We start from the raw sequence: 24,089 nt of genomic DNA on the forward strand, positions 1-24,089 counted from the left end.
GTATTGGTGACTAGTCTAGTTGCACCTTGTCACACTCGCGTCGCGATGTAACGTCTTGTAGACTGGAGGCGAGGGCGGTCACACCAGCGAAAAGATACACGCATTTTTTTTTTCAAGGGAGAGAATTCGAGGCAGAAGTACGGTACACCATTCACGCTAGTATTGTGTGTGATTTGTTTTTCCCCTTTCTATTCTCTCTGCTATTTAAATGTAGTCTAACTCTAGATTTTGTTAAGCAAGCCTGTGTTTTAATGTTTCCTAGGTGAATTTGTTTTCCTTCTTGAGGATTATCTTGACATTGTGAGATCTATATTGTAGAACCAGATCTTGATGTATGTGGTCATAGACGACAATGAATTTTAACATTCGGCTTTTGTCAATCTATTTGTAGGTCTATTTGGAAACATTGCCATGTGACATGTCTTGTTCTCAGAGCGTCTTGTCTCATTAGAATGTTGCTTTGTTTGAGCACAAAGTGTAACTACTGACACTGGATTTAGTCATGTTGCAGTGATTGCATTCAGGGGACAGAACAAAGTCTGGATTATAATACGATTGTCTAAGCTTACACTGCACATTTAGTAAGTAAATTAGTTCGTTAAAACCATTTGACATGTATACAAGGAGGCTAATTTATTTTTACTTCGTAAATAAATATGAAATAGTTTAAGAGATATTGCATGACATACACCTAGATATGGATCTAATTTTAAGTGGCGATGAAGATAATGCAAGGAATGGGGGGGGGGAATGCTCTGGTTAGTTTTAGTTTGGGTCTTTAGGAGAATAGATATACATTTACTGTACATGTAGTTTGTGTATTTAGGAGAATAAATATACATTTATTATATATGTAGTTTAAGAGTTGCTCATTTTGTACACTATCCTACTATCATTCCTGTGAATGAAATGTATTCAAATAGTTGCTTCTGATATATGTCAGGTGTAGTCTATAAATGTATTCAAATAGTTGCTTCTGATATATGTCAGGTGTAGTCTATAAATGTATTCAAATAGTTGCTTCTGATATATGTCAGGTGTAGTCTATAAATGTATTCAAATAGTTGCTTCTGATATATGTCAGGTGTAGTCTATAAATGTATTTTTGTCCCTCATGCGGTGTCTGTAAGGTAATTAAAGCAGTGATGTGTGTTAGCTGTTAGCATTTAGTAGGCATAGACCAGGACTCTGTCTTCTTCAGTATTTAACAATTACATTGAATTTCACACTCCGAGATTATCAGCAACATATTCTTCGGAGGTTTATGGAATTATCCAATTATTTAATAGTAGATTTCAATTCAAAAGCGAAAATATTCTAATTGATCTTCAATTTGGTCAAGTACATTTTAATCTATCTTGTGACATTTCACGACTGGCACTTTATCAGTTGCTTGGAATGAGTTAATGTTTGATTAATTATTATAGGGTCTGTAGGCAAACTGTATGCGCTCAACAGAAGCTACAACTTAGGTTACTTTTGGTCTAATCATTTTCTCAACAAAATATTTTGTTGATTAAAATGAAGAATACTATCAAGATGGCTATTTGGTCAAGATATTGTGTTGACCACATGTGGACAGTCCAGTCTCTCTAATAGATTGACTTGTAATTCGACAGATAGCTTTATTTGGGCTATTATTTAATGGACTACAAATGTGCTTATGATCTAAATTCTAAAACTAGTGAAAGACTTTCTAATTAAAAGACAATTGAACAGTGGCAATGTCACAATTGAGACATATTGGGCAGGATACATATCTCTGAATGTCAGGAGGATTCCGTCAAGTTACCAATAAACATTTTTCCGTCCACTAAAAAAAATCGTATCAAGTCTAAGCAAAATTTGCTAATTTATGTTAGCTAACGACTTTTATTTTTCTGTCCTCTTATTTGTTATTTACAAAGCAGGCTTAAATGAAACATCGTTAAGCGTTAATTAAAACCTAAAGTTTCAATATCATTCTTGAAAATGTTCCTTTTGTGTTGTAGGCTAACAAATGCAAGTGTTTTAACTCTAGATCTGACAATAATTGATCTACCTGTGGTGAGTGTGTGATGCGTAAAACAAAAATGTTCAGATATCAGAATCTGTCTACATATCTATTACTAGGTCGAGGGGAGGGGGTCTTTATATTTCCGCAACTTTGCGACTATTGATACTTTTCAATACTAGGTTTAGTTTTTTTTTACGTGTGATTTCAATCATGGTATTGTATATTTCAAATTAGACACTAAAAATATCGTATCTAAATGACTTTTAATACTAAACATCTGACACAATATGCACATCAATAATGGTACGCTTCATCAGCCATGTCGTGAGAAACAGAATTTTTATTTATCTACGCACCGAAGACACAATTCTTGGAGCGTCTGGTATTTCTAATTATTATATCGTCTGCAACCAAACTCCAGATTAAAACATGAAGCAGATATCAATTATTGTTTGAAAGAACAGGCCCAGGATAACACATTGCACTTAGTAGCGTGGGTTCTCAAACAGATCTTCTTTGGGAATGTCAAGTTGGCTACTAAAAGTTGCACAATGAGGTCTTTTATCCGATAACTCTTTATATCATAGAAATCAGAACATTTTTAGTAAAAAAAAACAACAACAAAAACAACATTTATTTACAAATTATTGAAATTTTAATTGAAAAAGAAATTACTAATGGATCTTTAAATCTCATTCTGTGTGGCTGTTATGGAGTGTGTGTGTGTATGTGTTTCTGTGGGGACGGTGGGAAGAAGTTAGCGATTGGTTGGGAATGATGCAAGGTAAACGACATATTGCCAAACAGAAAGGGACGCTATTATAGTAGTGAGTTTGACTTTGTTCAGAATACCATTTCGTAGTAGTACTAAAGTCTATTTCATTTATTGCCTTTCAAGGTGAATTTGTTTCTTTTGTAATACACATTTTATTGAGTTTTGTTCACAAAGAAGTTATTCAACTTATTCCAAGTTTTATAAGTGAAGATATCCTACGCCTACAGCGGTTTAGTTGTCTACCAGCAGTCTGGTGCTACAAGTCAACCACCGTCCACAACAGTGGCCAATACGCCATTTTACTTCGTCATGTGGGACCTTCTCAAAGATTTGAGAACTACTGACCTAGACATTTTGTTGAGTCGCGAAACTGAAACTTAACGCTTCGTTGCCCAAAATTGCAAGGTCAGTGGTTTGTCAGATTGACTCGACCCAGCGAAATTACTGTGTGGGAAAACTCTACAATTGAACCCATCGTTTGGATCCTCCGATGAGTAAAATGATTTTAAATAACAGAATCTTCCTTTTAAAGATTTAAATAACAGAATCTTCCTTTTAAAGAGAGTTCATTATGGGCTAGGACTTACATATTGCTATAGCAGCAAATTTTAATTTCAAACAATAATATTCAATCCCACACTCGGTTTTTAACGTGTCTCGTTTTCAGATAGAAGTCAAATGTTTAAAACAAGACGTTAGTTTCAATATGAAGATAATTATGTCCTACACGTTCCGTGTGTCAATATAGTCACGCTCTACTAAGTCGTTGGTTTTCCTGGCTGATTCAGCTAGTACATTCCACGCTCTAATGACACTAAGAAAGAAGAACTTGTACGACTTTGTCCTAGCATATGGAATAAGAAATGTGCTTTATCTTTGTGTCTTTCTGAGTTTTCTGTTAGGTTTTATTTTAATATTTGTTAATACACAAGCATATCAAGTCACATAGAGTTCATTTGCAAACAGAAAACATTTGGCGTTTAGAGATCTACTCCATGTGTTTTGTACTTTGAAACTTTACAATCAATATGTCTACAGTATAGAAATAATATATAGGAATAAAACAAAATGTAAAAGCTAAGGTTAGTATTTGGTGAGGGAACATGCAGTAGGCCTTGTAGTCATGAAGTTACTAAATGGATGAACACATGAGTGGCTTAATAGTCTTTGAGTTGTTACATTGGTGAAAAACGAAGTCATAGAAAGCTTCATTAAAGCCCTGTAATAAAGTCAGGTAAATGGTCAGGTAAAATGGAACTGTTATATTCCAGGGATTGGGTCTGTTTAAAGAGTTACTGTGACCAAGTAGCAAAGTTTTCTTTCAACAAAAGAGTCAGTTTCCAATACTGCCGTATCCTACAGTCCTGGATTGCAGCCTTTAAATTCCAATTAGGCAAAAGAAGTTTTTAATTTTGTTTTTTATAACGTACTTTTGATAAAACATTTTTTTTTAAAATCTGGCAAGCCTACTCTCAGGTTTATTAAAAGACATCACAACAATCTATCAATAGTCTCCTGCTCTTTAACTCAGAACTCTTGTCTTTGTTGTACATGTATTTAAATTTCTTCAACATCATCGAAGTCTCTTCTCTGATTCTACTCCACCATGCCCGAGCTGTCATAAACCCGAAGCACATGGGTTTAATGGAAACCTCCGAAGCACATGGGTTTAATGGAAACCTCCGAAGCACATGGGTTTAATGGAAACCTCCGAAGCACATGGGTTTAATGGAAACCTCCGAAGCACATGGGTTTAATGGAAACCTCCGAAGCACATGGGTTTAATGGAAACCTCCGAAGCACATGGGTTGAATGGAAACCTCCGAAGCACATGGGTTTAATGGAAACCTCCGAAGCACATGGGTTGAATGGAAACCTCCGACGCTGATTGAAAGGTCAAAAGTGTTGACTCGTCTCTCCTAAAACCTATGCAGCACAAAAATAAAAATTTGGTAGTAACTTCACGGTCTGGTTGAGCCCTTGACCTGTTGATAACCCCAGACTATGTTCAGACTTAGAACCAACTTTCTATGCCTTTACTTCATGAGCTGGGGGGGGGGACAGACGTACCAATTGACTTTGAGATGACCGTTTAGGCAGTTACGTATGACCTACGAACCTGTCAACGGAAAATCTTGCCAGCTTTCGGTTGAATGGCAGGACAAACGTTTGGAAACATAAATGAACAAAGAAGGGAGTTAGTGTAAGTCAAACTCATAGGCGGCCCCTACTATGTACTCACACAATATTTGACTCATATACTCACACCTTAATGGCATTTACGACAGTGACAACGAATAGACTGATTAGAGACCTTTATCATGACGGACACAAATGTGTAAGAAACATGTGAGACATTTGTTTTCTAATGTCTCTGGAGCAGCTCTGGGGGATTTTTGATGTCACCGGTGTCCAGAATAGGGAAGAAAAGTTTTAGACATGTGAGACATGTTTGTTTTGAAAATAGACGCACTGAATCAGCTTCATAGCCCCTTCGATTGTAGCACAAAGTAGTTAATATTTAATTGGCGATATGGTACATCTCCATCCGCCTTTACATCTCCAACTTATGTCAGGTAGCTGTTTGAGTTTGACTGGGGGTGATCTAAAGATCTCAAAGTTCAAAATCTCAATCTTCACCGGGATTCGAACTCGAGAGCTCTCGGTTCAGAAGCCAAGAGCATTACCATTCGACTACCACACCCTTAACATTTATATACTTAATAATAGGTCTGTACGACGTGGCAACGCTCTATTGATCTAAACTGCCCGCAGGTTGTGACCTTGCAGGTCAGTGTTGAGGCCTTGTATGGTCTCAATAGATTACAAGGTCTGAGAGGAGAACTTTACTTGACTACTTACTAACGTTATTCGAACAAGAAAGACTTGGGTCAGCGGTGAAATGCTTTACATTACGGTACATATATTTTTGTCCCAAGCCTTTGTATTTGTGAGCGTGCCGTGAAAATCGTTAGAGCTTTGACGACCCCCCCCCCCTTTTCCAAACCTTTACTAATTCTTCCAGTCTTATCTGATGATAAAAAAAAAAAAAGACGAGGGACCCACACACAATATGTGTAAGCTCTCTGCCCCACTCCCCTCTCGGATCCGTACAGTCAGCACTGGCTATGTGGGGAATTAGTTTGTAACAATGTACTATGGACCAGGTGTGGTAGAGTAGATCTGGGACACGAGGAAAATCTGCTGTTACTGGTCAATGCTAGAATGTACTTGAAGATAGGTAGTTCTTGTTTCATCAAAAGGAATTATGGGATTAATCTGGCTTGTCATCTGACTTGCTAGGTTATGTAGTCGCCTAGCTACCATAGAGTATCACGTGGACACACACACACACACACACCTCAGAAATTCGCCTTCTCTTAGACATTATATTCATTAACAAGTAATATAAAAAAAAACTGTTTTTAAACAAATCAAGGCTTCTTTTATGAAGCTGAGAGTGGGATTTCATTTCTCGTTCTATTTATTTCTACTCATGCTTCATTATGTAAATGAGCTTTGCACCATCAAATTCTTGTGTGAAATGTCTAGCTCATGACTTCTACATATGACGGTGGTGTTCAAACTGCTCATGTAGGTCCATCTATTCAACTCTTTACTGAATAGAAAGAAACATGTCAGCCGAATCCGGCTAGCCGTGTGGAAACTAAAAAAGACTTAAGCCAAATTTAATATTTGGAAAAATGATAAAGGCCACACCAGAGATTTCACTGTGTGACCAATTAGGTAGTTTGTTTATTTGTTTTTTCAAAAGTCAAATTTCTAGGAAAATAGTTAGAGCCTATTTCAAAATACCCGTCCAGTTTTCACCTAGTTGAACTTTTGAACACATGAAGAGTTTGCAAGTACGACGTGGCAACGAGTCTAAACTGCCCACAAGTTATGACGTTGCAGGTCAGTGTTCAGGCCTTCCCTAACGAAAGTCAAGTGACACTCAATTACTCTCGAATGTAGATTTGTTGCTTGATTTCCCCCCCCCCCCCCGCCTATTCTTTGAAAGTTTTCATCAGTAAAATCCTAGATCTGATGTAGTCAGATTGTCACGATCTATCGTCGTGTTTGTTAGGGTGAAGGTCAACGTTTTCTTCATCTCCCACGCCACCCAATAATAAAGAGAGCTCGACAGAACCTATATTTACTTTCATGAATATAACATCATGTCCGTACTAGAGATTCAGGAAGTATGCAGTACACCGGACTCTCCACTGTAACCGATCAGAAGGTTCTACTTTTTGGTCTTTATAAAGCTTCAGTCCGTGTTTCTCAACAAAGTTCAAGATCGTGGACTTTTGAAGAAATGTGATCTTCGTATTACACAGAGAATAACAAGGTGAGAATATAAACAATAGAAATATGGGAGTGTAACATGTCTGTCAACATCAGTATTTACTGAATGTTTATTTATAAAAAAACAACAACTTTTCCAAGGATTATTTTAGGTGATTCTCTTAGTTCAATCTCGTGTGGTCCACATTTCATTTCGGCGCTCACATTTCATCTCGAATCGCTCACATGTCATACATATCATCTTAAATCTCCCACATTACATACTTTTTATTTTGTATCCACCACATTTCATCTTGGATAGCCCACATTTCGTCTAGAAATAAAAGAAGTTTTTGCCTAAAGCAATATAGGCTTTCACTTCAAATCTATCCATTAAAGTATGTATTGGTCAAAGAAATGGGTTTAAAAGCTTAGAATGGCGTGTCAAAACAATGCACAGATGGTTAGATGATTAGCGGACTTTAAAGTTGAATGGAATCTCCTAACATGAAACTTGTACTCCCTTAAACTTTCTACTTTCTAGTAATGTGTGTGTGTGTTTGTGTGATTATGTGTGTGTGTGCGTGTGTGCGCGCGCGTGTGTGTGTGTGTGATTATGTGTGTGTGTGGGCGTGTGTGTGTGTATGTGTGTGTGTGTGGGGGGGGGGAGTTTAATGAACGCTCTCTATTATCCCAGTGTTTCTCAACCATTTACTTTAGACGAAGTTTCACGCTCCATTTCTGTAAGACTTGCCAGCTGAATCGGGGAATAGCGCCGGCTCCGAAAGGTTTTCATGCCAGGTTCTCCTGACGTGTACAGCGTACCGAGTTCATCATTTCCTTCAAGTTGAAGCATTGTGGCCAAGTTGTAAATCACTTGGCTTCCGAACTGAGAGTCACGAATTTGAATCCTGAAAAAGAGCTACCTTTGAACCTAGGAATTTTTAGAGTGGTGACTGAGAGGTAAAGCGCTTTGCCTCCGAACCGGGGTCCAGGGTACGAATCCTGGGGAAGAGTGGAATTTTTAATTCTGGGAATCTTTGGGCGCCTCTGAGTCCACCCAGCTCTAATGGGTACCTGCCATTAGTTACGGATAAGTAGAAGCGGGCTGTCGTTGTGCTGGCCACATGACACCATCGTTAACCGTGGGGCCATTGGAACAGATGACCTTTACATCATTTTCCATTAGATCGCAAAGTCTGAAAGTGGAACTTTTAACTTTAAATTTAGCAAAGGACGTTACATGACGTTAGGTAGGTAAAGTTAGGTAGGTAAAGTTAGGTAGGTAAAGTTAGGTAGGTAAAGTTAGTTAGGTAAAGTTAGTTAGGTAGGTAAAGTTAGGTAGGTAAAGTTAGGTAGGTAAAGTTAGGTAGGTAAAGTTAGGTAGGTAAAGTTAGGTAGGTAAAGTTAGTTAGGTAGGTAAAGTTAGGTAGCTAAAGTTAGTTAGGTAAAGTTAGGTAGCTAAAGTTAGTTAGGTAGGTAAAGTTAGGTAGGTAAAGTTAGGTAGGTAAAGTTAGATAGGTAAAGTTAGTTAGGTAAAGTTAGTTAGGTAAAGTTAGTTAGGTAGGTAAAGTTAGGTAGGTAAAGTTAGGTAGGTAAAGTTAGTTAGGTAGGTAAAGTTAGGTAGGTAAAGTTAGGTAGGTAAAGTTAGTTAGGTAGGTAAAGTTAGGTAGCTAAAGTTAGTTAGGTAAAGTTAGGTAGGTAAAGTTAGGTAGGTAAAGTTAGGTAGGTAAAGCTCTAATGGGTACCTGCCATTAGTTACGGATAAGTAGAAGCGGGCTGTCGTTGTGCTGGCCACATGACACCATCGTTAACCGTGGGGCCATTGGAACAGATGACCTTTACATCATTTTCCATTAGATCGCAAAGTCTGAAAGTGGAACTTTTAACTTTAAATTTAGCAAAGGACGTTACATGACGTTAGGTAGGTAAAGTTAGGTAGGTAAAGTTAGGTAGGTAAAGTTAGGTAGGTAAAGTTAGTTAGGTAAAGTTAGTTAGGTAGGTAAAGTTAGGTAGGTAAAGTTAGGTAGGTAAAGTTAGGTAGGTAAAGTTAGGTAGGTAAAGTTAGGTAGGTAAAGTTAGGTAGGTAAAGTTAGTTAGGTAGGTAAAGTTAGGTAGCTAAAGTTAGTTAGGTAAAGTTAGGTAGCTAAAGTTAGTTAGGTAGGTAAAGTTAGGTAGGTAAAGTTAGGTAGGTAAAGTTAGATAGGTAAAGTTAGTTAGGTAAAGTTAGTTAGGTAAAGTTAGTTAGGTAGGTAAAGTTAGGTAGGTAAAGTTAGGTAGGTAAAGTTAGTTAGGTAGGTAAAGTTAGGTAGGTAAAGTTAGGTAGGTAAAGTTAGTTAGGTAGGTAAAGTTAGGTAGCTAAAGTTAGTTAGGTAAAGTTAGGTAGGTAAAGTTAGGTAGGTAAAGTTAGGTAGGTAAAGTTAGGTAGGTAAAGTTAGTTAGGTAGGTAAAGTTAGGTAGGTAAAGTTAGTTAGGTAAAGTTAGGTAGGTAAAGTTAGGTAGGTAAAGTTAGTTAGGTAGGTAAAGTTAGGTAGGTAAAGTTAGTTAGGTAAAGTTAGGTAGGTAAAGTTAGGTAGGTAAAGTTAGGTAGGTAAAGTTAGGTAGGTAAAGTTAGGTAGGTAAAGTTAGTTAGGTAGGTAAAGTTAGGTAGGTAAAGTTAGGTAGGTAAAGTTAGGTAGGTAAAGTTAGGTAGGTAAAGTTAGTTAGGTAGGTAAAGTTAGGTAGGTAAAGTTAGTTAGGTAAAGTTAGGTAGGTAAAGTTAGTTAGGTAAAGTTAGTTAGGTAGGTAAAGTTAGGTAGGTAAAGTTAGTTAGGTAGGTAAAGTTAGTTAGGTAAAGTTAGTTAGGTAGGTAAAGTTAGGTAGGTAAAGTTAGGTAGGTAAAGTTAGGTAGGTAAAGTTAGTTAGGTAAAGTTAGTTAGGTAGGTAAAGTTAGGTAGGTAAAGTTAGGTAGGTAAAGTTAGTTAGGTAAAGTTAGTTAGGTAGGTAAAGTTATGTAGGTAAAGTTAGGTAGGTAAAGTTTGTTAGGTAAAGTAGACGCGATTGATAGTTGAGCTGGAAATATGACACCCTCGTAAACCGCTAGAAACAGACAAGACTGACTTCTATTTTTCATACAATGACATACAGTTAAGTTGACATATTGTACAAGTAGATAGAACAATGATAGTTTTGTAGAGACGGAAGGGCGATATTTGGGTATTGATCCCAATCTATCAGTTGTTCGTGTGGACTCATAAAGGAAGTCAATATTTGAGATCTTGAACTGAAGTCAATATCCTCGAAAAACGTTTCAAGAGCTTGTGTACTAAATAGAAGTAAAGAAACACGTTAATGGAATTTCAAACTCTCTCATTACAACTGAGTGAGTCTCTGGCAACAAGCTTTGGTAAGAAATATGAGAGTCTAGTACAAGCCAGTTACTTTGAGTTCAACACCTAACACTTTAATATTGACTATTCCTTGCACATGTCTCATTGGAACATAGTTGAGATGTATTTCTAACCACACATTAGGCCTACTTCAAACAACACATTAGGCCCACTTCCAACCACAAATTACTTCCAACCACACATTAGGCCTACTCAGTGGCGTAGCTAGAAATTTGCTATCATTTGAGGTGGGGGGGGGGCTTAACATCTTTGGGGGCCCCTGCATTTTGCGTATTGTTAATATTTAATGTAAAAAAACAATTTCAAACCCTCAAGTGGGAAAGTAATGGTGGTTGGTCGTTGTGCTGGCTACATGACACCCTGTTCGTTAATCGTTAGCCAAAGAAACAGATGATCTGCCCTATAGATCGCAAGGTCTCAAACAGGGTACTTTAATTTTTCTGTATCAATACAAAATACACTTGAAATAATTCAATACAAGTTGTTCTTGTCACTGACATTTGTCTCCATCTCTCCAAATGTCTCCATCTCCCAATGTCTCCATCTCCCAATGTCTCCATCTCTCCAAATCTCTATATCTCCCAATGTCTCCGACTCTCCAAGTCTCCATCTCCCAATGTCTCCATCTCTCCAAATGTCTCCATCTCCCAATGTCTCCATCTCTCCAAGTCTCCATCTCCCAATGTCTCCATCTCCCAATGTCTCCATCTCTCCAAGTCTCCATCTCCCAATGTCTCCATCTCCCAATGTCTCCATCTCCCAAAGTCTCCATCTCTCCAAGTCTCCATCTCCCAATGTCTCCATCTCCCAATGTCTCCATCTCCCAATGTCTCCATCTCCCAATGTCTCCATCTCCCGATGTCTCCATCTCTCCAAGTCTCCATCTCTCCAAGTCTCCATCTCCCAATGTCTCCATCTCCCAATGTCTCCATCTCCCAATGTCTCCATCTCCCAATGTCTCCATCTCCCAATGTCTCCATCTCCCAATGTCTCCATCTCTCCAAGTCTCCATCTCCCAATGTCTCCATCTCCCAATGTCTCCATCTCTCCAAGTCTCCATCTCCCAATGTCTCCATCTCCCAATGTCTCCATCTCCCAATGTCTCCATCTCTCCAAGTCTCCATCTCTCCAAATGTCTCCATCTCCCAATGTCTCCATCTCCCAATGTCTCCATCTCCCAATGTCTCCATCTCTCCAAGTCTCCATCTCCCAATGTCTCCATCTCTCCAAGTCTCCATCTCCCAATGTCTCCATCTCCCAATGTCTCCATCTCCCAATGTCTCCATCTCCCAATGTCTCCATCTCCCAATGTCTCCATCTCTCCGTGTTCTAAGTTTTGTTTTTGAACTTTAATTCAGAAATGACAATGAAGACGTCTTGGCTCAAACCTTGTGCAGACCGCAGGGGACTTGGTTCCGAACTCGGGCCTATTGTGAGTGTCCTAAGCGTATACCACACAACCAGGCAGTTATCCCTACTCTGCAAACGCACTCATTCCCAAATGTTTCTCGAGGCGGGCCCTGTTTGATCTTTGATTTAAATTGTATGTCACTTTGCAATTAATTAATAGTTTTTTTTCCCTGTGTGTGTGTGTGTGTGTTTCTGTTTGTACGTTTCTTGAGATACACATGGATACACATTACCTGTAACTCATTGCAAGTTAATTATATAATGCATATCCTAAACTAGTTTTAAAAAAAAAACGAAAACAGGAACCAGAGGACAACACAATTTTAAAATCAATGTCTTAGTTCAATGTCTGTCAAGGTCATCTCACAATGCATTGATCAGACAGACGAGAGCGAGTTTGTCACACACAAAAATTGACGTTCGTGTGTGTGTACACGCTGATGTGACATGTCAGACAAATATAGATATTCCTCACCTCTTGCCTTAGTACTGAGCGCTGCATCGCTGAATCAGCACAATTCACCTCCGTAGCAGTAGAACTGCAAGAAAACGAGCTGCCTGGCTTCAAATGCGCCTTCAAATCGCTCACGCAACTTATTGAAGTTGAAACAAATTTCTTTTTGATAGTTCATATTAAAGTGGCATTACACACAGTATACTGTTGACTTCTTTGTTGCGCTTGTTTATTTGTTGTTTTGCATGTTTTGTATGTTTTGTATGTGGTTTTTTAAAAAAATGTTTTGTATGTGGTTTTTAAAAAAAATGTTTTGTATGTGGTTTTTTAACAAAATGTTTTGTATGTGGTTTTTTAACAAAATGTTTTGTTTGTTTTTGCTTTCTACTTTTCTGACATTCATGAAGACACATTTCTTATTCCATATGCTAGGACGAATTCGTACAAGTACTACTTCTTTCCAAGTTCATTTTAAACATGGAATGGGTTGCCTGAATCAACCAAGAAAACCAACGAATTAGCATAGTTTAAGTCACTGATTAATATTACTGACGTCTGTAATCTATAAGATAATTAGGTCCCAATCTCAGACGTCCTATTGACGGCAGGGGATCTCAGCGCACTGGTTCAAACTTGGGACCATCGTATCGAAGTCTGGAGCACATACAGAGAGAAAGTAAGCAACATTGTACACTCTCAATCTTTGGACACGAGACAATGACGTTTCATTTAAAACGTCTAAGTCAAAACATTAAAGATACACTTACAAGTATACAATTTATATATATATCATTGCATTTGGCCATTTCTGTGCCTACGTGACGTATTAATTTATCTACAGGCTGCATTTGTTTATTCTCTGATGTAGAGTAGAGATGTAGAGAGTAGAGATGTAGAGATGTAGAGAGTAGAGATGTAGAGAGTAGAGATGTAGAGATGTAGAGAGTAGAGATGTAGAGAGTAGAGATGTAGAGATGTAGAGAGTAGAGATGTAGAGAGTAGAGATGTAGAGATGTAGAGAGTAGAGATGTAGAGATGTAGAGAGTAGAGATGTAGAGATGTAGAGAGTAGAGATGTAGAGATGTAGAGAGTAGAGATGTAGAGATGTAGAGATGTAGAGAGTAGAGATGTAGAGAGTAGAGATGTAGAGAGTAGAGATGTAGAGATGTAGAGAGTAGAGATGTAGAGATGTAGAGATGTAGAGTAGAGATGTAGAGATGTAGAGATGTAGAGAGTAGAGATGTAGAGAGTAGAGATGTAGAGATGTAGAGTAGAGATGTAGAGAGTAGAGATGTAGAGATGTAGAGTAGCGATGTAGAGATGTAGAGAGTAGAGATGTAGAGATGTAGAGAGTAGAGATGTAGAGATGTAGAGAGTAGAGATGTAGAGAGTAGAGATGTAGAGATGTAGAGAGTAGAGATATAGAGATGTAGAGAGTAGAGATGTAGAGAGTAGAGATGTAGAGAGTAGAGATGTAGAGATGTAGAGAGTAGAGATGTAGAGATGTAGAGAGTAGAGATGTAGAGATGTAGAGAGTAGAGATGTAGAGATGTAGAGTAGAGAGTAGAGATGTAGAGATGTAGAGTAGAGATGTAGAGATGTAGAGAGTAGAGATGTAGAGAGTAGAGATGTAGAGATGTAGAGATGTAGAGAGTAGAGATGTAGAGAGTAGAGATGTAGAGTAGAGAGTAGAGAGTAGAGATGTAGAGAGTAGAGATATAGAGATGTAGAGAGTAGAGATGTAGAGAGTAGAGATGTAGAGATGTAGAGAGTAGAGATGTAGAGATGTAGAGAGTAGAGATGTAGAGATGTAGAGAGTATAGATGTAGAGATGTAGAGTAGAGAGTAGAGATGTAGAGATGTAGAGATGTAGAGTAGAGATGTAGAGAGTAGAGATGTAGAGAGTAGAGATGTAGAGATGTAGAGAGTAGAGATGTAGAGAGTAGAGATGTAGAGTAGAGAGTAGAGAGTAGAGATGTAGAGTAGAGAGTAGAGATGTAGAGATGTAGAGAGTTACAAAAGTAAACATCGGATAAAACGCTGACCATTCTGTTACCCACATGCGCAAATAAACCCACAAAGTGATGCGTACGATATGGCGTCATCAAAATTCGTCTTATTCAAGCACACACACACACACACACATATTCACCCCGCGCGATGCACGTGCATCTAGTCACTCTGTTATATTTAAAACAAATAAACAATTACCGCAGTGACGTAGCTAAATGCTAACATGTTAATATTGAAGTCATGCTTGTATCTCACTTTTATTTTGAAACATCTTCACCCATCCAAGGATTGACAATAAATTTATTGTTCACATGTAGTAACTACAGTAAAAGGAGCATATTATAGACTCAAAGACTTAAGTCGTTCAATGTGTATACATTTTTATGTTATGTTGGGAAAATTCCATATTTTTGAGTCTTCCCATCATGTTTTCAAAGGAGACACTGGGTTGAATAGAATCTTTTTTATTTTTTTTTAAATTTTTATTATAAGTGCTTAATTGAAAATTATTTGTACTAGATTTGAAAAAAAAAATGGAAATAAACAAATAAGACAAACAACTATTTGCAATAAAAATAATACGAATTATTAGTAGTCCCGGATTCGAACCCTGCCCGCTGCCATCCACTGCTGTCCTGCAGGAGCTTTGGGCTAGGACGTAATACTCTTACTGTTAGAAAGTTTAAAACTTATCAATTATATTTATGTCTTAATACCATAACACCGTATTCATATTTAGGTGATAAGACCAATTAAAAGCGATATTTACTAACTCCACATCATGTGTGTGTGTGGGGGGGGGGAGGGAGGGAGTGTGTTTCCAAGCTGACGATTGGTTGGTGGCTATGCACTGAAGATGATGAAATTACAATAGGGTCTGGGTTAATGCAAATATGAAACGGGAAACGGCCGAGAGATTTGAAAAAGTATAGACGTGTTTTTTCGTTGTTAAATTTTGTTCAAAGATCAGCATTACTTCAGGAACAAAAGTCAGATTATTTGCAGACGATTGCATAATATAAAGAACAATAAAAACAACACATGACACAGATATTTTACAAAGAGAATTAGATGAATTACAGAAATGGGAATCAAATGTCTTTCCACCCAGAAAAATGTCAGTTGTTAAGAGTAACAAAAAAACTAAAACAAATTAATTCCACTTATCTTATTCATGGCAAACCAGTAACACAGACTAAAAACGCAAAATACCTAGGTGTTATAATAAATGAAAAACTATCATGGAATCCACATATTGATGAAACTACAAAAAAAAATCAAACAAAGCATTAGGATTTATTAAAAGAAATTTCTATAAATCAAATAAGAACATAAAACTAAAATGTTATTTAACTTTGGTTAGGCCAATAATAGAATATGCATCCTCTGTTTGGGACCCTTCAACTCAAGAAAACATTAAGAAACTAGAACAGACACAAAATAGAGCAGTGCGATTCATAACAAACGAATATTCACATTTGACTAGAGTAACACCTTTAGTAAAATCACTGAATTTAGAAAGCCTTCAGGACAGAAGGCTCAAAAGTAAAGTAGCAATAATACATAAAACACTGAACCATAATCTTCAAATACAAAAACAAAATTTAATAAAATACTCTGAAAGACACAAAGATAAAGGCACATTCCTCGTCCCATATGCTAGGACAAATTTGTACAAATACTCCTTCTTCCCTAGTGTTATTAGAGCATGAAATGGGTTGCCTGAGCTAGCCAGGAAAACCAGTGACTTGGCAGAATTTAAGTCATTGGTTAATATGCATGACTAAATGCATGACGCGTAGGACGTAATCATCTTCTTTTTTGAAGTAACGTCTGTATTATATAAGATAAGATAAGATTTCATTACTATTAGATCTCTATCTCTTCTCAAGTTGTTGTCTATACTGTAATACAAGCTTTATTTAATTTTGTTTTTAAAAAAAGAAGTTTTTCAAGTTATTTCTCGTATTATATAAAAAAAAATACGTCTACATCGGTTTACTTGTACTAGCTGTTTGGAGCTACAAGTCAACGCTCTACATTCAACAGTCACCTTAATGTTTCATTTTTAAAACATATGTACCAGAGTCAGAAAACAGTGTGTGTACTGCCCTAGGAGAAAACAATGCAACACCCCTGACTTTACGATGTAGAAGTCAGTCAAGAAAAACTAGATTTTTGCTCAGTGCTGTTACAAATAACCGTCTCTGTCGGAGACATCCTTGTCTGACCTGCTTTTAGGACATTGACCTTGTATAGTCCAGGCTTGTCCTGTTCAAGACGTTCCTTAAAAATAAAGAAAAACAATGACTGCGTCCTATAAGTATAAAGGCGTGAACCTAGTTGTGCATGTTAACAAGAGACCTACCTTTAAATGTATTACTTTTCCTGGTTCATCCAGGCAACCCGTCCCTTGTTTTAGTGTTTACAGTAGTTACATATCAAATGTGCCTTGCAGCTACAGGAATTAGAATAACATTTTTCTGAATTCATTTCTCGAATTTAAGTTCATTTCTGATCTTGGTGTTTAAAAATTTAAACCGAAACACACGAGACGAACATAAGTTTAAGTTAAAAACAAAGTTGTATTTATTTATTTTAGTAACCCCTGCCTTTTAAAAAAAAATTGTGACTGTGGTGTCATTTTGAACAGAAGTGAACTTGATCTCCTGTTTCAAAAAATGCAATGAAATCACTAAAGCGTGAAGCGACCTTCAGTGTATCATTCCTGAAGTGTTTTTTTTCCAGTTCAGGTCGTCACGCTTGACCTGTCTGCATATTACCGCAACTGCTGAGATGCTAAGAAATTTGGGCGCTGATGTGACACGTGTAAGCCTGTAGCATACTACACACACACACACTAATTCTGCGACACACACTGATAACACGTTTTACGACTACGATGCAATAACCCTTCATCCCTCCCTAGCCCCACCAAAAAAAAATAATTAAATAGTCGCTCGCATTTCTAGACATTTCAAATTGGAGACTATATTATAGAGCTGCTAAACTGGGCCATTGATGACATCATTACAAAATGTGGTTAATTTCAGTACGCTGTTGCACGTTACGTGGAGCCCACATATTTAACAAGTGGGTTAACATTGGCCCATTGTTTATTATCTACATTCCTGTTATTTTTTTTTTTTGGCGGCCCCCAAAAGGAGAATATTAGTTTTGTGTGGTCTGACCGTCCGTCCGTCCCGTTTAGATCTCGTAAACTGGAAAAGATGTTGAAAATACGACATAATAATATTTTAGACCATTCAAAGATCTAATGCAATGGCTACTTTTTTCTTTTCTGAAAGTGAACAATTTAATTTTTAATATCAACTATGTAAGCAATTTTTTCATAAAATTACAACATTTTTACAACTATTCACTATTAATAGTAACAAACACGGGAGGCTATTTACTAAGGGAGATGACTATTTACCATATATTTAACACATTTATTCAAACGGTTTTAGATTTTTTATCACAATTTTTATTTTTTATACAATTATATAGCTAAGTTAAGCACGTTCTTTCATACTACTACTACATTTACAAAAAAATTTTTATTTTTATTTTTGAATATAAAAAATCTATTTAGCATGCATATAAGTGGAACAAAATTTAAAACAACAATAAATACGTAGTTTTTCATATTATGCGTCAACTGCAAGGTAATACAATCCGCATGTGATGCAGAACTAAAGGAAGGAAAGAATTTATTTATTTATTACGGAGATGTTTTTTTTTTCCTTGAGGCTTTGAATAAGAGATTGACTTTTTACAGAACAATTCGATCAATTAGATAATTATTATATGACATCAGTTAGGCCAGGTTCACATCCAACTTCTCCTTCGCTTTCACCTATCCCTTGGTCTGCTGGACCGTTGAGGCACCACACAAGATCAGTCAACCTTCTTTTCCCATTCTTCTCTGTCATTTGCCTTTGATAGAATATCATTGTGATATTCTTTCTGAAAATGTTGAAACCTGCCTTTTTACCTTCCTGGGTGGACCACTTCGGGGGCCGATTTTAAGTTTGTGTTACCACACAAACTGTCTTTGTAGCCTTGTTTTTTTGTTAACCTCTTGCATTAGAAAAGAAAGATGTAGCTTGACCTACTATGTACACGTATTTATATAGCGGCAAATTTTTGGTCTAGTCATCTCTATGTGATGGTGTCTCTATACCCGTGCAAGATTTAGAATCTAAGCTCCACTTCATAATGACTGAGCATAAACGCTCAGGCAGGTGTTTCCTATATACATGTTTATCTAAACCTAATTAGTTCTCATGTGGGGGCGGAGAATGAGTGATGTGGTCCAGGTCTCAGTCTGCTAGTCTGCTGAAAAAAAAGAAAAGAAAGATAATTCAAATGATGAAGGAACACGGGTGTGATTTGTCTCCCGTAAGTGTCTGATACCTTTGGGGCATATTCTTGGAATTCAAGAACAGGTTCGACAACCATTTTCCAACCTACCGAAACCTTTTCTCAATCTCCGCAGCGGTACTTACATGACCGGGTACAGTAAAGGAGGAGAGAGGACTCCGACTTTTGACAAAGCTTATATCAACTCTGTTTGTCTGTCTGTCTGTCTGGCCAAAAGTTGGTACCTGTTATTTCTCTCACCTCCCATCTAGGATTAAGTTGAAATCTTGCACAATTATTTATTTTACATGCAGCACAATAATAAATTTAAAAAAATTAACCAATTAGTTAATTAACTATTGGTAATTAATTATTTTGTTTGTTATATTGAAGAAGGAAAAGAAATCGTACTTGACAGATGTGATGGTAAAGTTGAATTATTACCCTTGAGGGCTTCTGAACCCATAGTGGACATAATTAATGCATTAAAAAAAATCCCATCTTCTTCCCTCTTCCTTTCCCAACTGGTCAAGACAAGTGAAAGGATCATAGAGCATTGAGAAAGTGAAAGGATCATAGAGCATTGAGACAAGTGAAAGGATCATAGAGCATTGAGACAAGTGAAAGGATCATAGAGCATTGAGACAAGTGAAAGGATCATTGAGCATTGAGACAAGTGATAGGATCATAGAGCATTGAGACAAGTGAAAGGATCATAGAGCATTGACATAGTGATAAGATCATTGAGCATTGAGAAAGTGATAGGATCATAGCGCATTGAGAAAGTGATAGGATCATAGAGCATTGAGACAAGTGATAGGATCATAGAGCATTGAGACAAGTGATAGGATCATAGAGCATTGAGACAAGTGAAAGGATCATAGAGCATTGAGAAAGTGATAGGATCATAGAGCATTGAGGCATGTGATAGGATCATAGTGCATTGAGACAAGTGATAGGAACATAGAGCATTGAGACAAGTGATAGGATCATAGAGCATTGAGAAAGTGATAGGATCATAGCGTATTGAGAAAGTGATAGGATAATAGAGCATTAAGAAAGTGATAGGATCATAGAGCATTGAGACAAGTGATAGGATCATAGAGCATTGAGAAAGTGATAGGATCATAGCGCATTGAGACAAGTGATAGGATCAATGAGCATTGAGAAAGTGATAGGATCATAGCGCATTGAGACAAGTGATAGGATCATAGAGAATTGAGAAAGTGATAGGATCATAGAGCATTGAGAAAGTGATAGGATCATAGAGCATTGTGAAAGTGATAGGATCATAGAGCATTGAGACAAGTGATAGGATCATAGCGCATTGAGACAAGTGATAGGATCATAGCGCATTGAGAAAGTGATAGGATCATAGAGCATTGAGACAAGTGATAGGATCATAGAGCATTGAGACAAGTGATAGGATCATAGCGCATTGAGACAAGTGATAGGATCATAGCGCATTGAGAAAGTGATAGGATCATAGAGAATTGAGAAAGTGATAGGATCATAGCGCATTGAGACAAGTGATAGGATCATGTGCATTGAGAAAGTGATAGGATCATAGAGCATTGAGACAAGTGATAGGATCATAGCGCATTGAGACAAGTGATAGGATCATAGCGCATTGAGACAAGTGATAGGATCATAGCGCATTGAGACAAGTGATAGGATCATAGCGCATTGAGAAAGTGATAGGATCATAGAGCATTGAGACAAGTGATAGGATCATAGAGCATTGAGACAAGTGATAGGATCATAGAGCATTGAGACAAGTGATAGGATCATAGAGCATTGAGAAAGTGATAGGATCATAGCGCATTGAGACAAGTGATAGGATCAATGAGCATTGAGAAAGTGATAGGATCATAGCGCATTGAGACAAGTGATAGGATCATAGAGAATTGAGAAAGTGATAGGATCATAGAGCATTGAGAAAGTGATAGGATCATAGAGCATTGTGAAAGTGATAGGATCATAGAGCATTGAGACAAGTGATAGGATCATAGCGCATTGAGACAAGTGATAGGATCATAGCGCATTGAGAAAGTGATAGGATCATAGAGCATTGAGACAAGTGATAGGATCATAGAGCATTGAGACAAGTGATAGGATCATAGCGCATTGAGACAAGTGATAGGATCATAGCGCATTGAGACAAGTAATAGGATCATAGAGAATTGAGAAAGTGATAGGATCATAGCGCATTGAGACAAGTGATAGGATCATGTGCATTGAGAAAGTGATAGGATCATAGAGCATTGAGACAAGTGATAGGATCATAGCGCATTGAGACAAGTGATAGGATCATAGCGCATTGAGACAAGTGATAGGATCATAGCGCATTGAGACAAGTGATAGGATCATAGCGCATTGAGAAAGTGATAGGATCATAGAGCATTGAGACAAGTGATAGGATCATAGAGCATTGAGACAAGTGATAGGATCATAGAGCATTGAGACAAGTGATAGGATCATAGCGCATTGAGACAAGTGATAGGATCATAGCGCATTGAGACAAGTGATAGGATCAATGAGCATTGAGAAAGTGATAGGATCATAGCGCATTGAGACAAGTGATAGGATCATAGAGAATTGAGAAAGTGATAGGATCATAGAGCATTGAGAAAGTGATAGGATCATAGAGCATTGTGAAAGTGATAGGATCATAGAGCATTGAGACAAGTGATAGGATCATAGCGCATTGAGACAAGTGATAGGATCATAGCGCATTGAGAAAGTGATAGGATCATAGAGCATTGAGACAAGTGATAGGATCATAGAGCATTGAGACAAGTGATAGGATCATAGCGCATTGAGACAAGTGATAGGATCATAGCGCATTGAGACAAGTAATAGGATCATAATGAATTGAGAAAGTGATAGGATCATAGCGCATTGAGACAAGTGATAGGATCATGTGCATTGAGAAAGTGATAGGATCATAGAGCATTGAGACAAGTGATAGGATCATAGAGCATTGAGACAAGTGATAGGATCATAGAGCATTGAGACAAGTGATAGGATCATAGCGTATTGAGAAAGTGATAGGATCATAGCGCATTGAGACAAGTGATAGGATCATAGCGCATTGAGACAAGTGATAGGATCATAGCGTATTGAGAAAGTGATAGGATCATAGCGCATTGAGACAAGTGATAGGATCATAGCGCATTGAGAAAGTGATAGGATCATAGCGCATTGAGAAAGTGATAGGATCATAGAGCATTGAGACAAGTGATAGGATCATAGAGCATTGAGACAAGTGATAGGATCATAGCGCATTGAGACAAGTGATAGGATCATAGCGCATTGAGACAAGTAATAGGATCATAGAGAATTGAGAAAGTGATAGGATCATAGCGCATTGAGACAAGTGATAGGATCATGTGCATTGAGAAAGTGATAGGATCATAGAGCATTGAGACAAGTGATAGGATCATAGAGCATTGAGACAAGTGATAGGATCATAGAGCATTGAGACAAGTGATAGGATCATAGCGCATTGAGACAAGTGATAGGATCATAGCGCATTGAGAAAGTGATAGGATCATAGAGCATTGAGACAAGTGATAGGATCATAGAGCATTGAGACAAGTGATAGGATCATAGCGCATTGAGACAAGTGATAGGATCATAGCGCATTGAGACAAGTAATAGGATCATAGAGAATTGAGAAAGTGATAGGATCATAGCGCATTGAGACAAGTGATAGGATCATGTGCATTGAGAAAGTGATAGGATCATAGAGCATTGAGACAAGTGATAGGATCATAGCGCATTGAGACAAGTGATAGGATCATAGCGCATTGAGACAAGTGATAGGATCATAGAGCATTGAGACAAGTGATAGGATCATAGAGCATTGAGACAAGTGATAGGATCATAGAGCATTGAGACAAGTGATAGGATCATAGCGCATTGAGACAAGTGATAGGATCATAGCGCATTGAGACAAGTGATAGGATCATAGAGCATTGAGACAAGTGATAGGATCATAGAGCATTGAGACAAGTGATAGGATCATAGCGCATTGAGACAAGTGATAGGATCATAGCGCATTGAGAAAGTGATAGGATCATAGCGCATTGAGAAAGTGATAGGATCATAGCGCATTGAGACAAGTGATAGGATCATAGAGCATTGAGACAAGTGATAGGATCATAGAGCATTGAGACAAGTGATAGGATCATAGCGCATTGAGACAAGTGATAGGATCATAGCGCATTGAGAAAGTGATAGGATCATAGCGCATTGAGAAAGTGATAGGATCATAGCGCATTGAGAAATCGATAGGATCATAGAGCATTGAGACAAGTGATAGGATCATAGAGCATTGAGACAAGTGATAGGATCATAGCGCATTGAGACAAGTGATAGGATCATAGAGCATTGAGACAAGTGATAGGATCATAGAGCATTGAGAAAGTGATAGGATCATAGCGCATTGAGACAAGTGATAGGATCATAGAGCATTGAGACAAGTGATAGGATCATAGAGCATTGAGAAAGCTAAAAGCTAAAAAAAACAATTGGTAAATATATTTCTAATTGCAAAGATTTATTATGTCAAAGTCAGTTGCAGATATAATTACCAAATGATCCAAACTAATTGATACAAGCTCTGTTTTTTTTTTTTTTTAAGTATAACAATTTTTTTTGTTCTTATATCGTATGCCTTCACTTCAACCTTTTTGTCAGAAGTGGCATAGATCACGTGATTAATGTGTTCTTCAGATGTCAGTTAAAAAATATTTCTGAACTTGCGATCTTTGGGGGCAGATGTTGTCAATTTAATCTGTTCTATGGCCGACAGTTAACGAGTTTGTCCTGTGGTCAGCACAACAATTAACCGCATATCATCATCAAGTAGCATATCTATTAGAATGTGGCGAGGTGGCTGAGAAATGACGTGTACAATTATCTAGGTTGACAAAACCCCTCATATTTACCCGTATCTGTTAATATTTAAAGATTGATTTCCCTTCTTGGTATCAAAAAAAATTAATTATCAGTAATTAATTGACTGATTGGTACTCTCTTTTATTTATTGATTCATGTTTTATTAGTTACAGTAAACAATTGTGTAGCAGAGGCGAAGCTAGGGTGGGGGAGGGGGGGAGAATTTGAAAACCCCACCAGGCCACCACTTTAGGGGACCCCCAAATGAGTGTTCGAATTTTTTTTTACATTAAATATTAAATATTACACATGTAGTGGAGTGGATATCTTTTTAGAAAAACACCGGCCACCCCGATTTCCACGTGACCCTTCACCCTAGATGGCACCTTGTGTCCGCGCATGACAAGGCAGACCAACGTGGGCACTGTCCATTCGACCGGCATCTCGTACCGCTGTAATGTCCGTATGTTACTGGACCTAAGTCGTCTCCACTCC

General features: G+C 37.6%; 1 protein-coding gene across 4 annotated transcripts in view; it reads left to right on the top strand.

Annotated features, from left to right (window-relative positions):
- The first annotated feature begins 44 nt into the window (after positions 1-44).
- LOC106065352 (cGMP-dependent protein kinase 1-like) overlaps positions 45-24,089 on the top strand; it is a 206,452-nt gene continuing 182,407 nt past the window's right edge. The window contains exons 1-2 of one of the 4 annotated variants that reach the window (XM_056019966.1): positions 45-137; positions 392-581. The gene's annotated coding sequence lies outside the window, so the exon portion shown is untranslated. Of the gene's footprint in view, positions 582-24,089 lie in introns of all 4 variants that reach the window. The other 3 variants (XM_056019965.1, XM_056019964.1, XM_056019963.1) reach the window with 3 other exon arrangements.

This window comes from Biomphalaria glabrata, chromosome 2 (assembly GCF_947242115.1).
Source record: "Biomphalaria glabrata chromosome 2, xgBioGlab47.1, whole genome shotgun sequence".
Taxonomy (NCBI): Eukaryota; Metazoa; Mollusca; class Gastropoda; family Planorbidae; genus Biomphalaria; species Biomphalaria glabrata.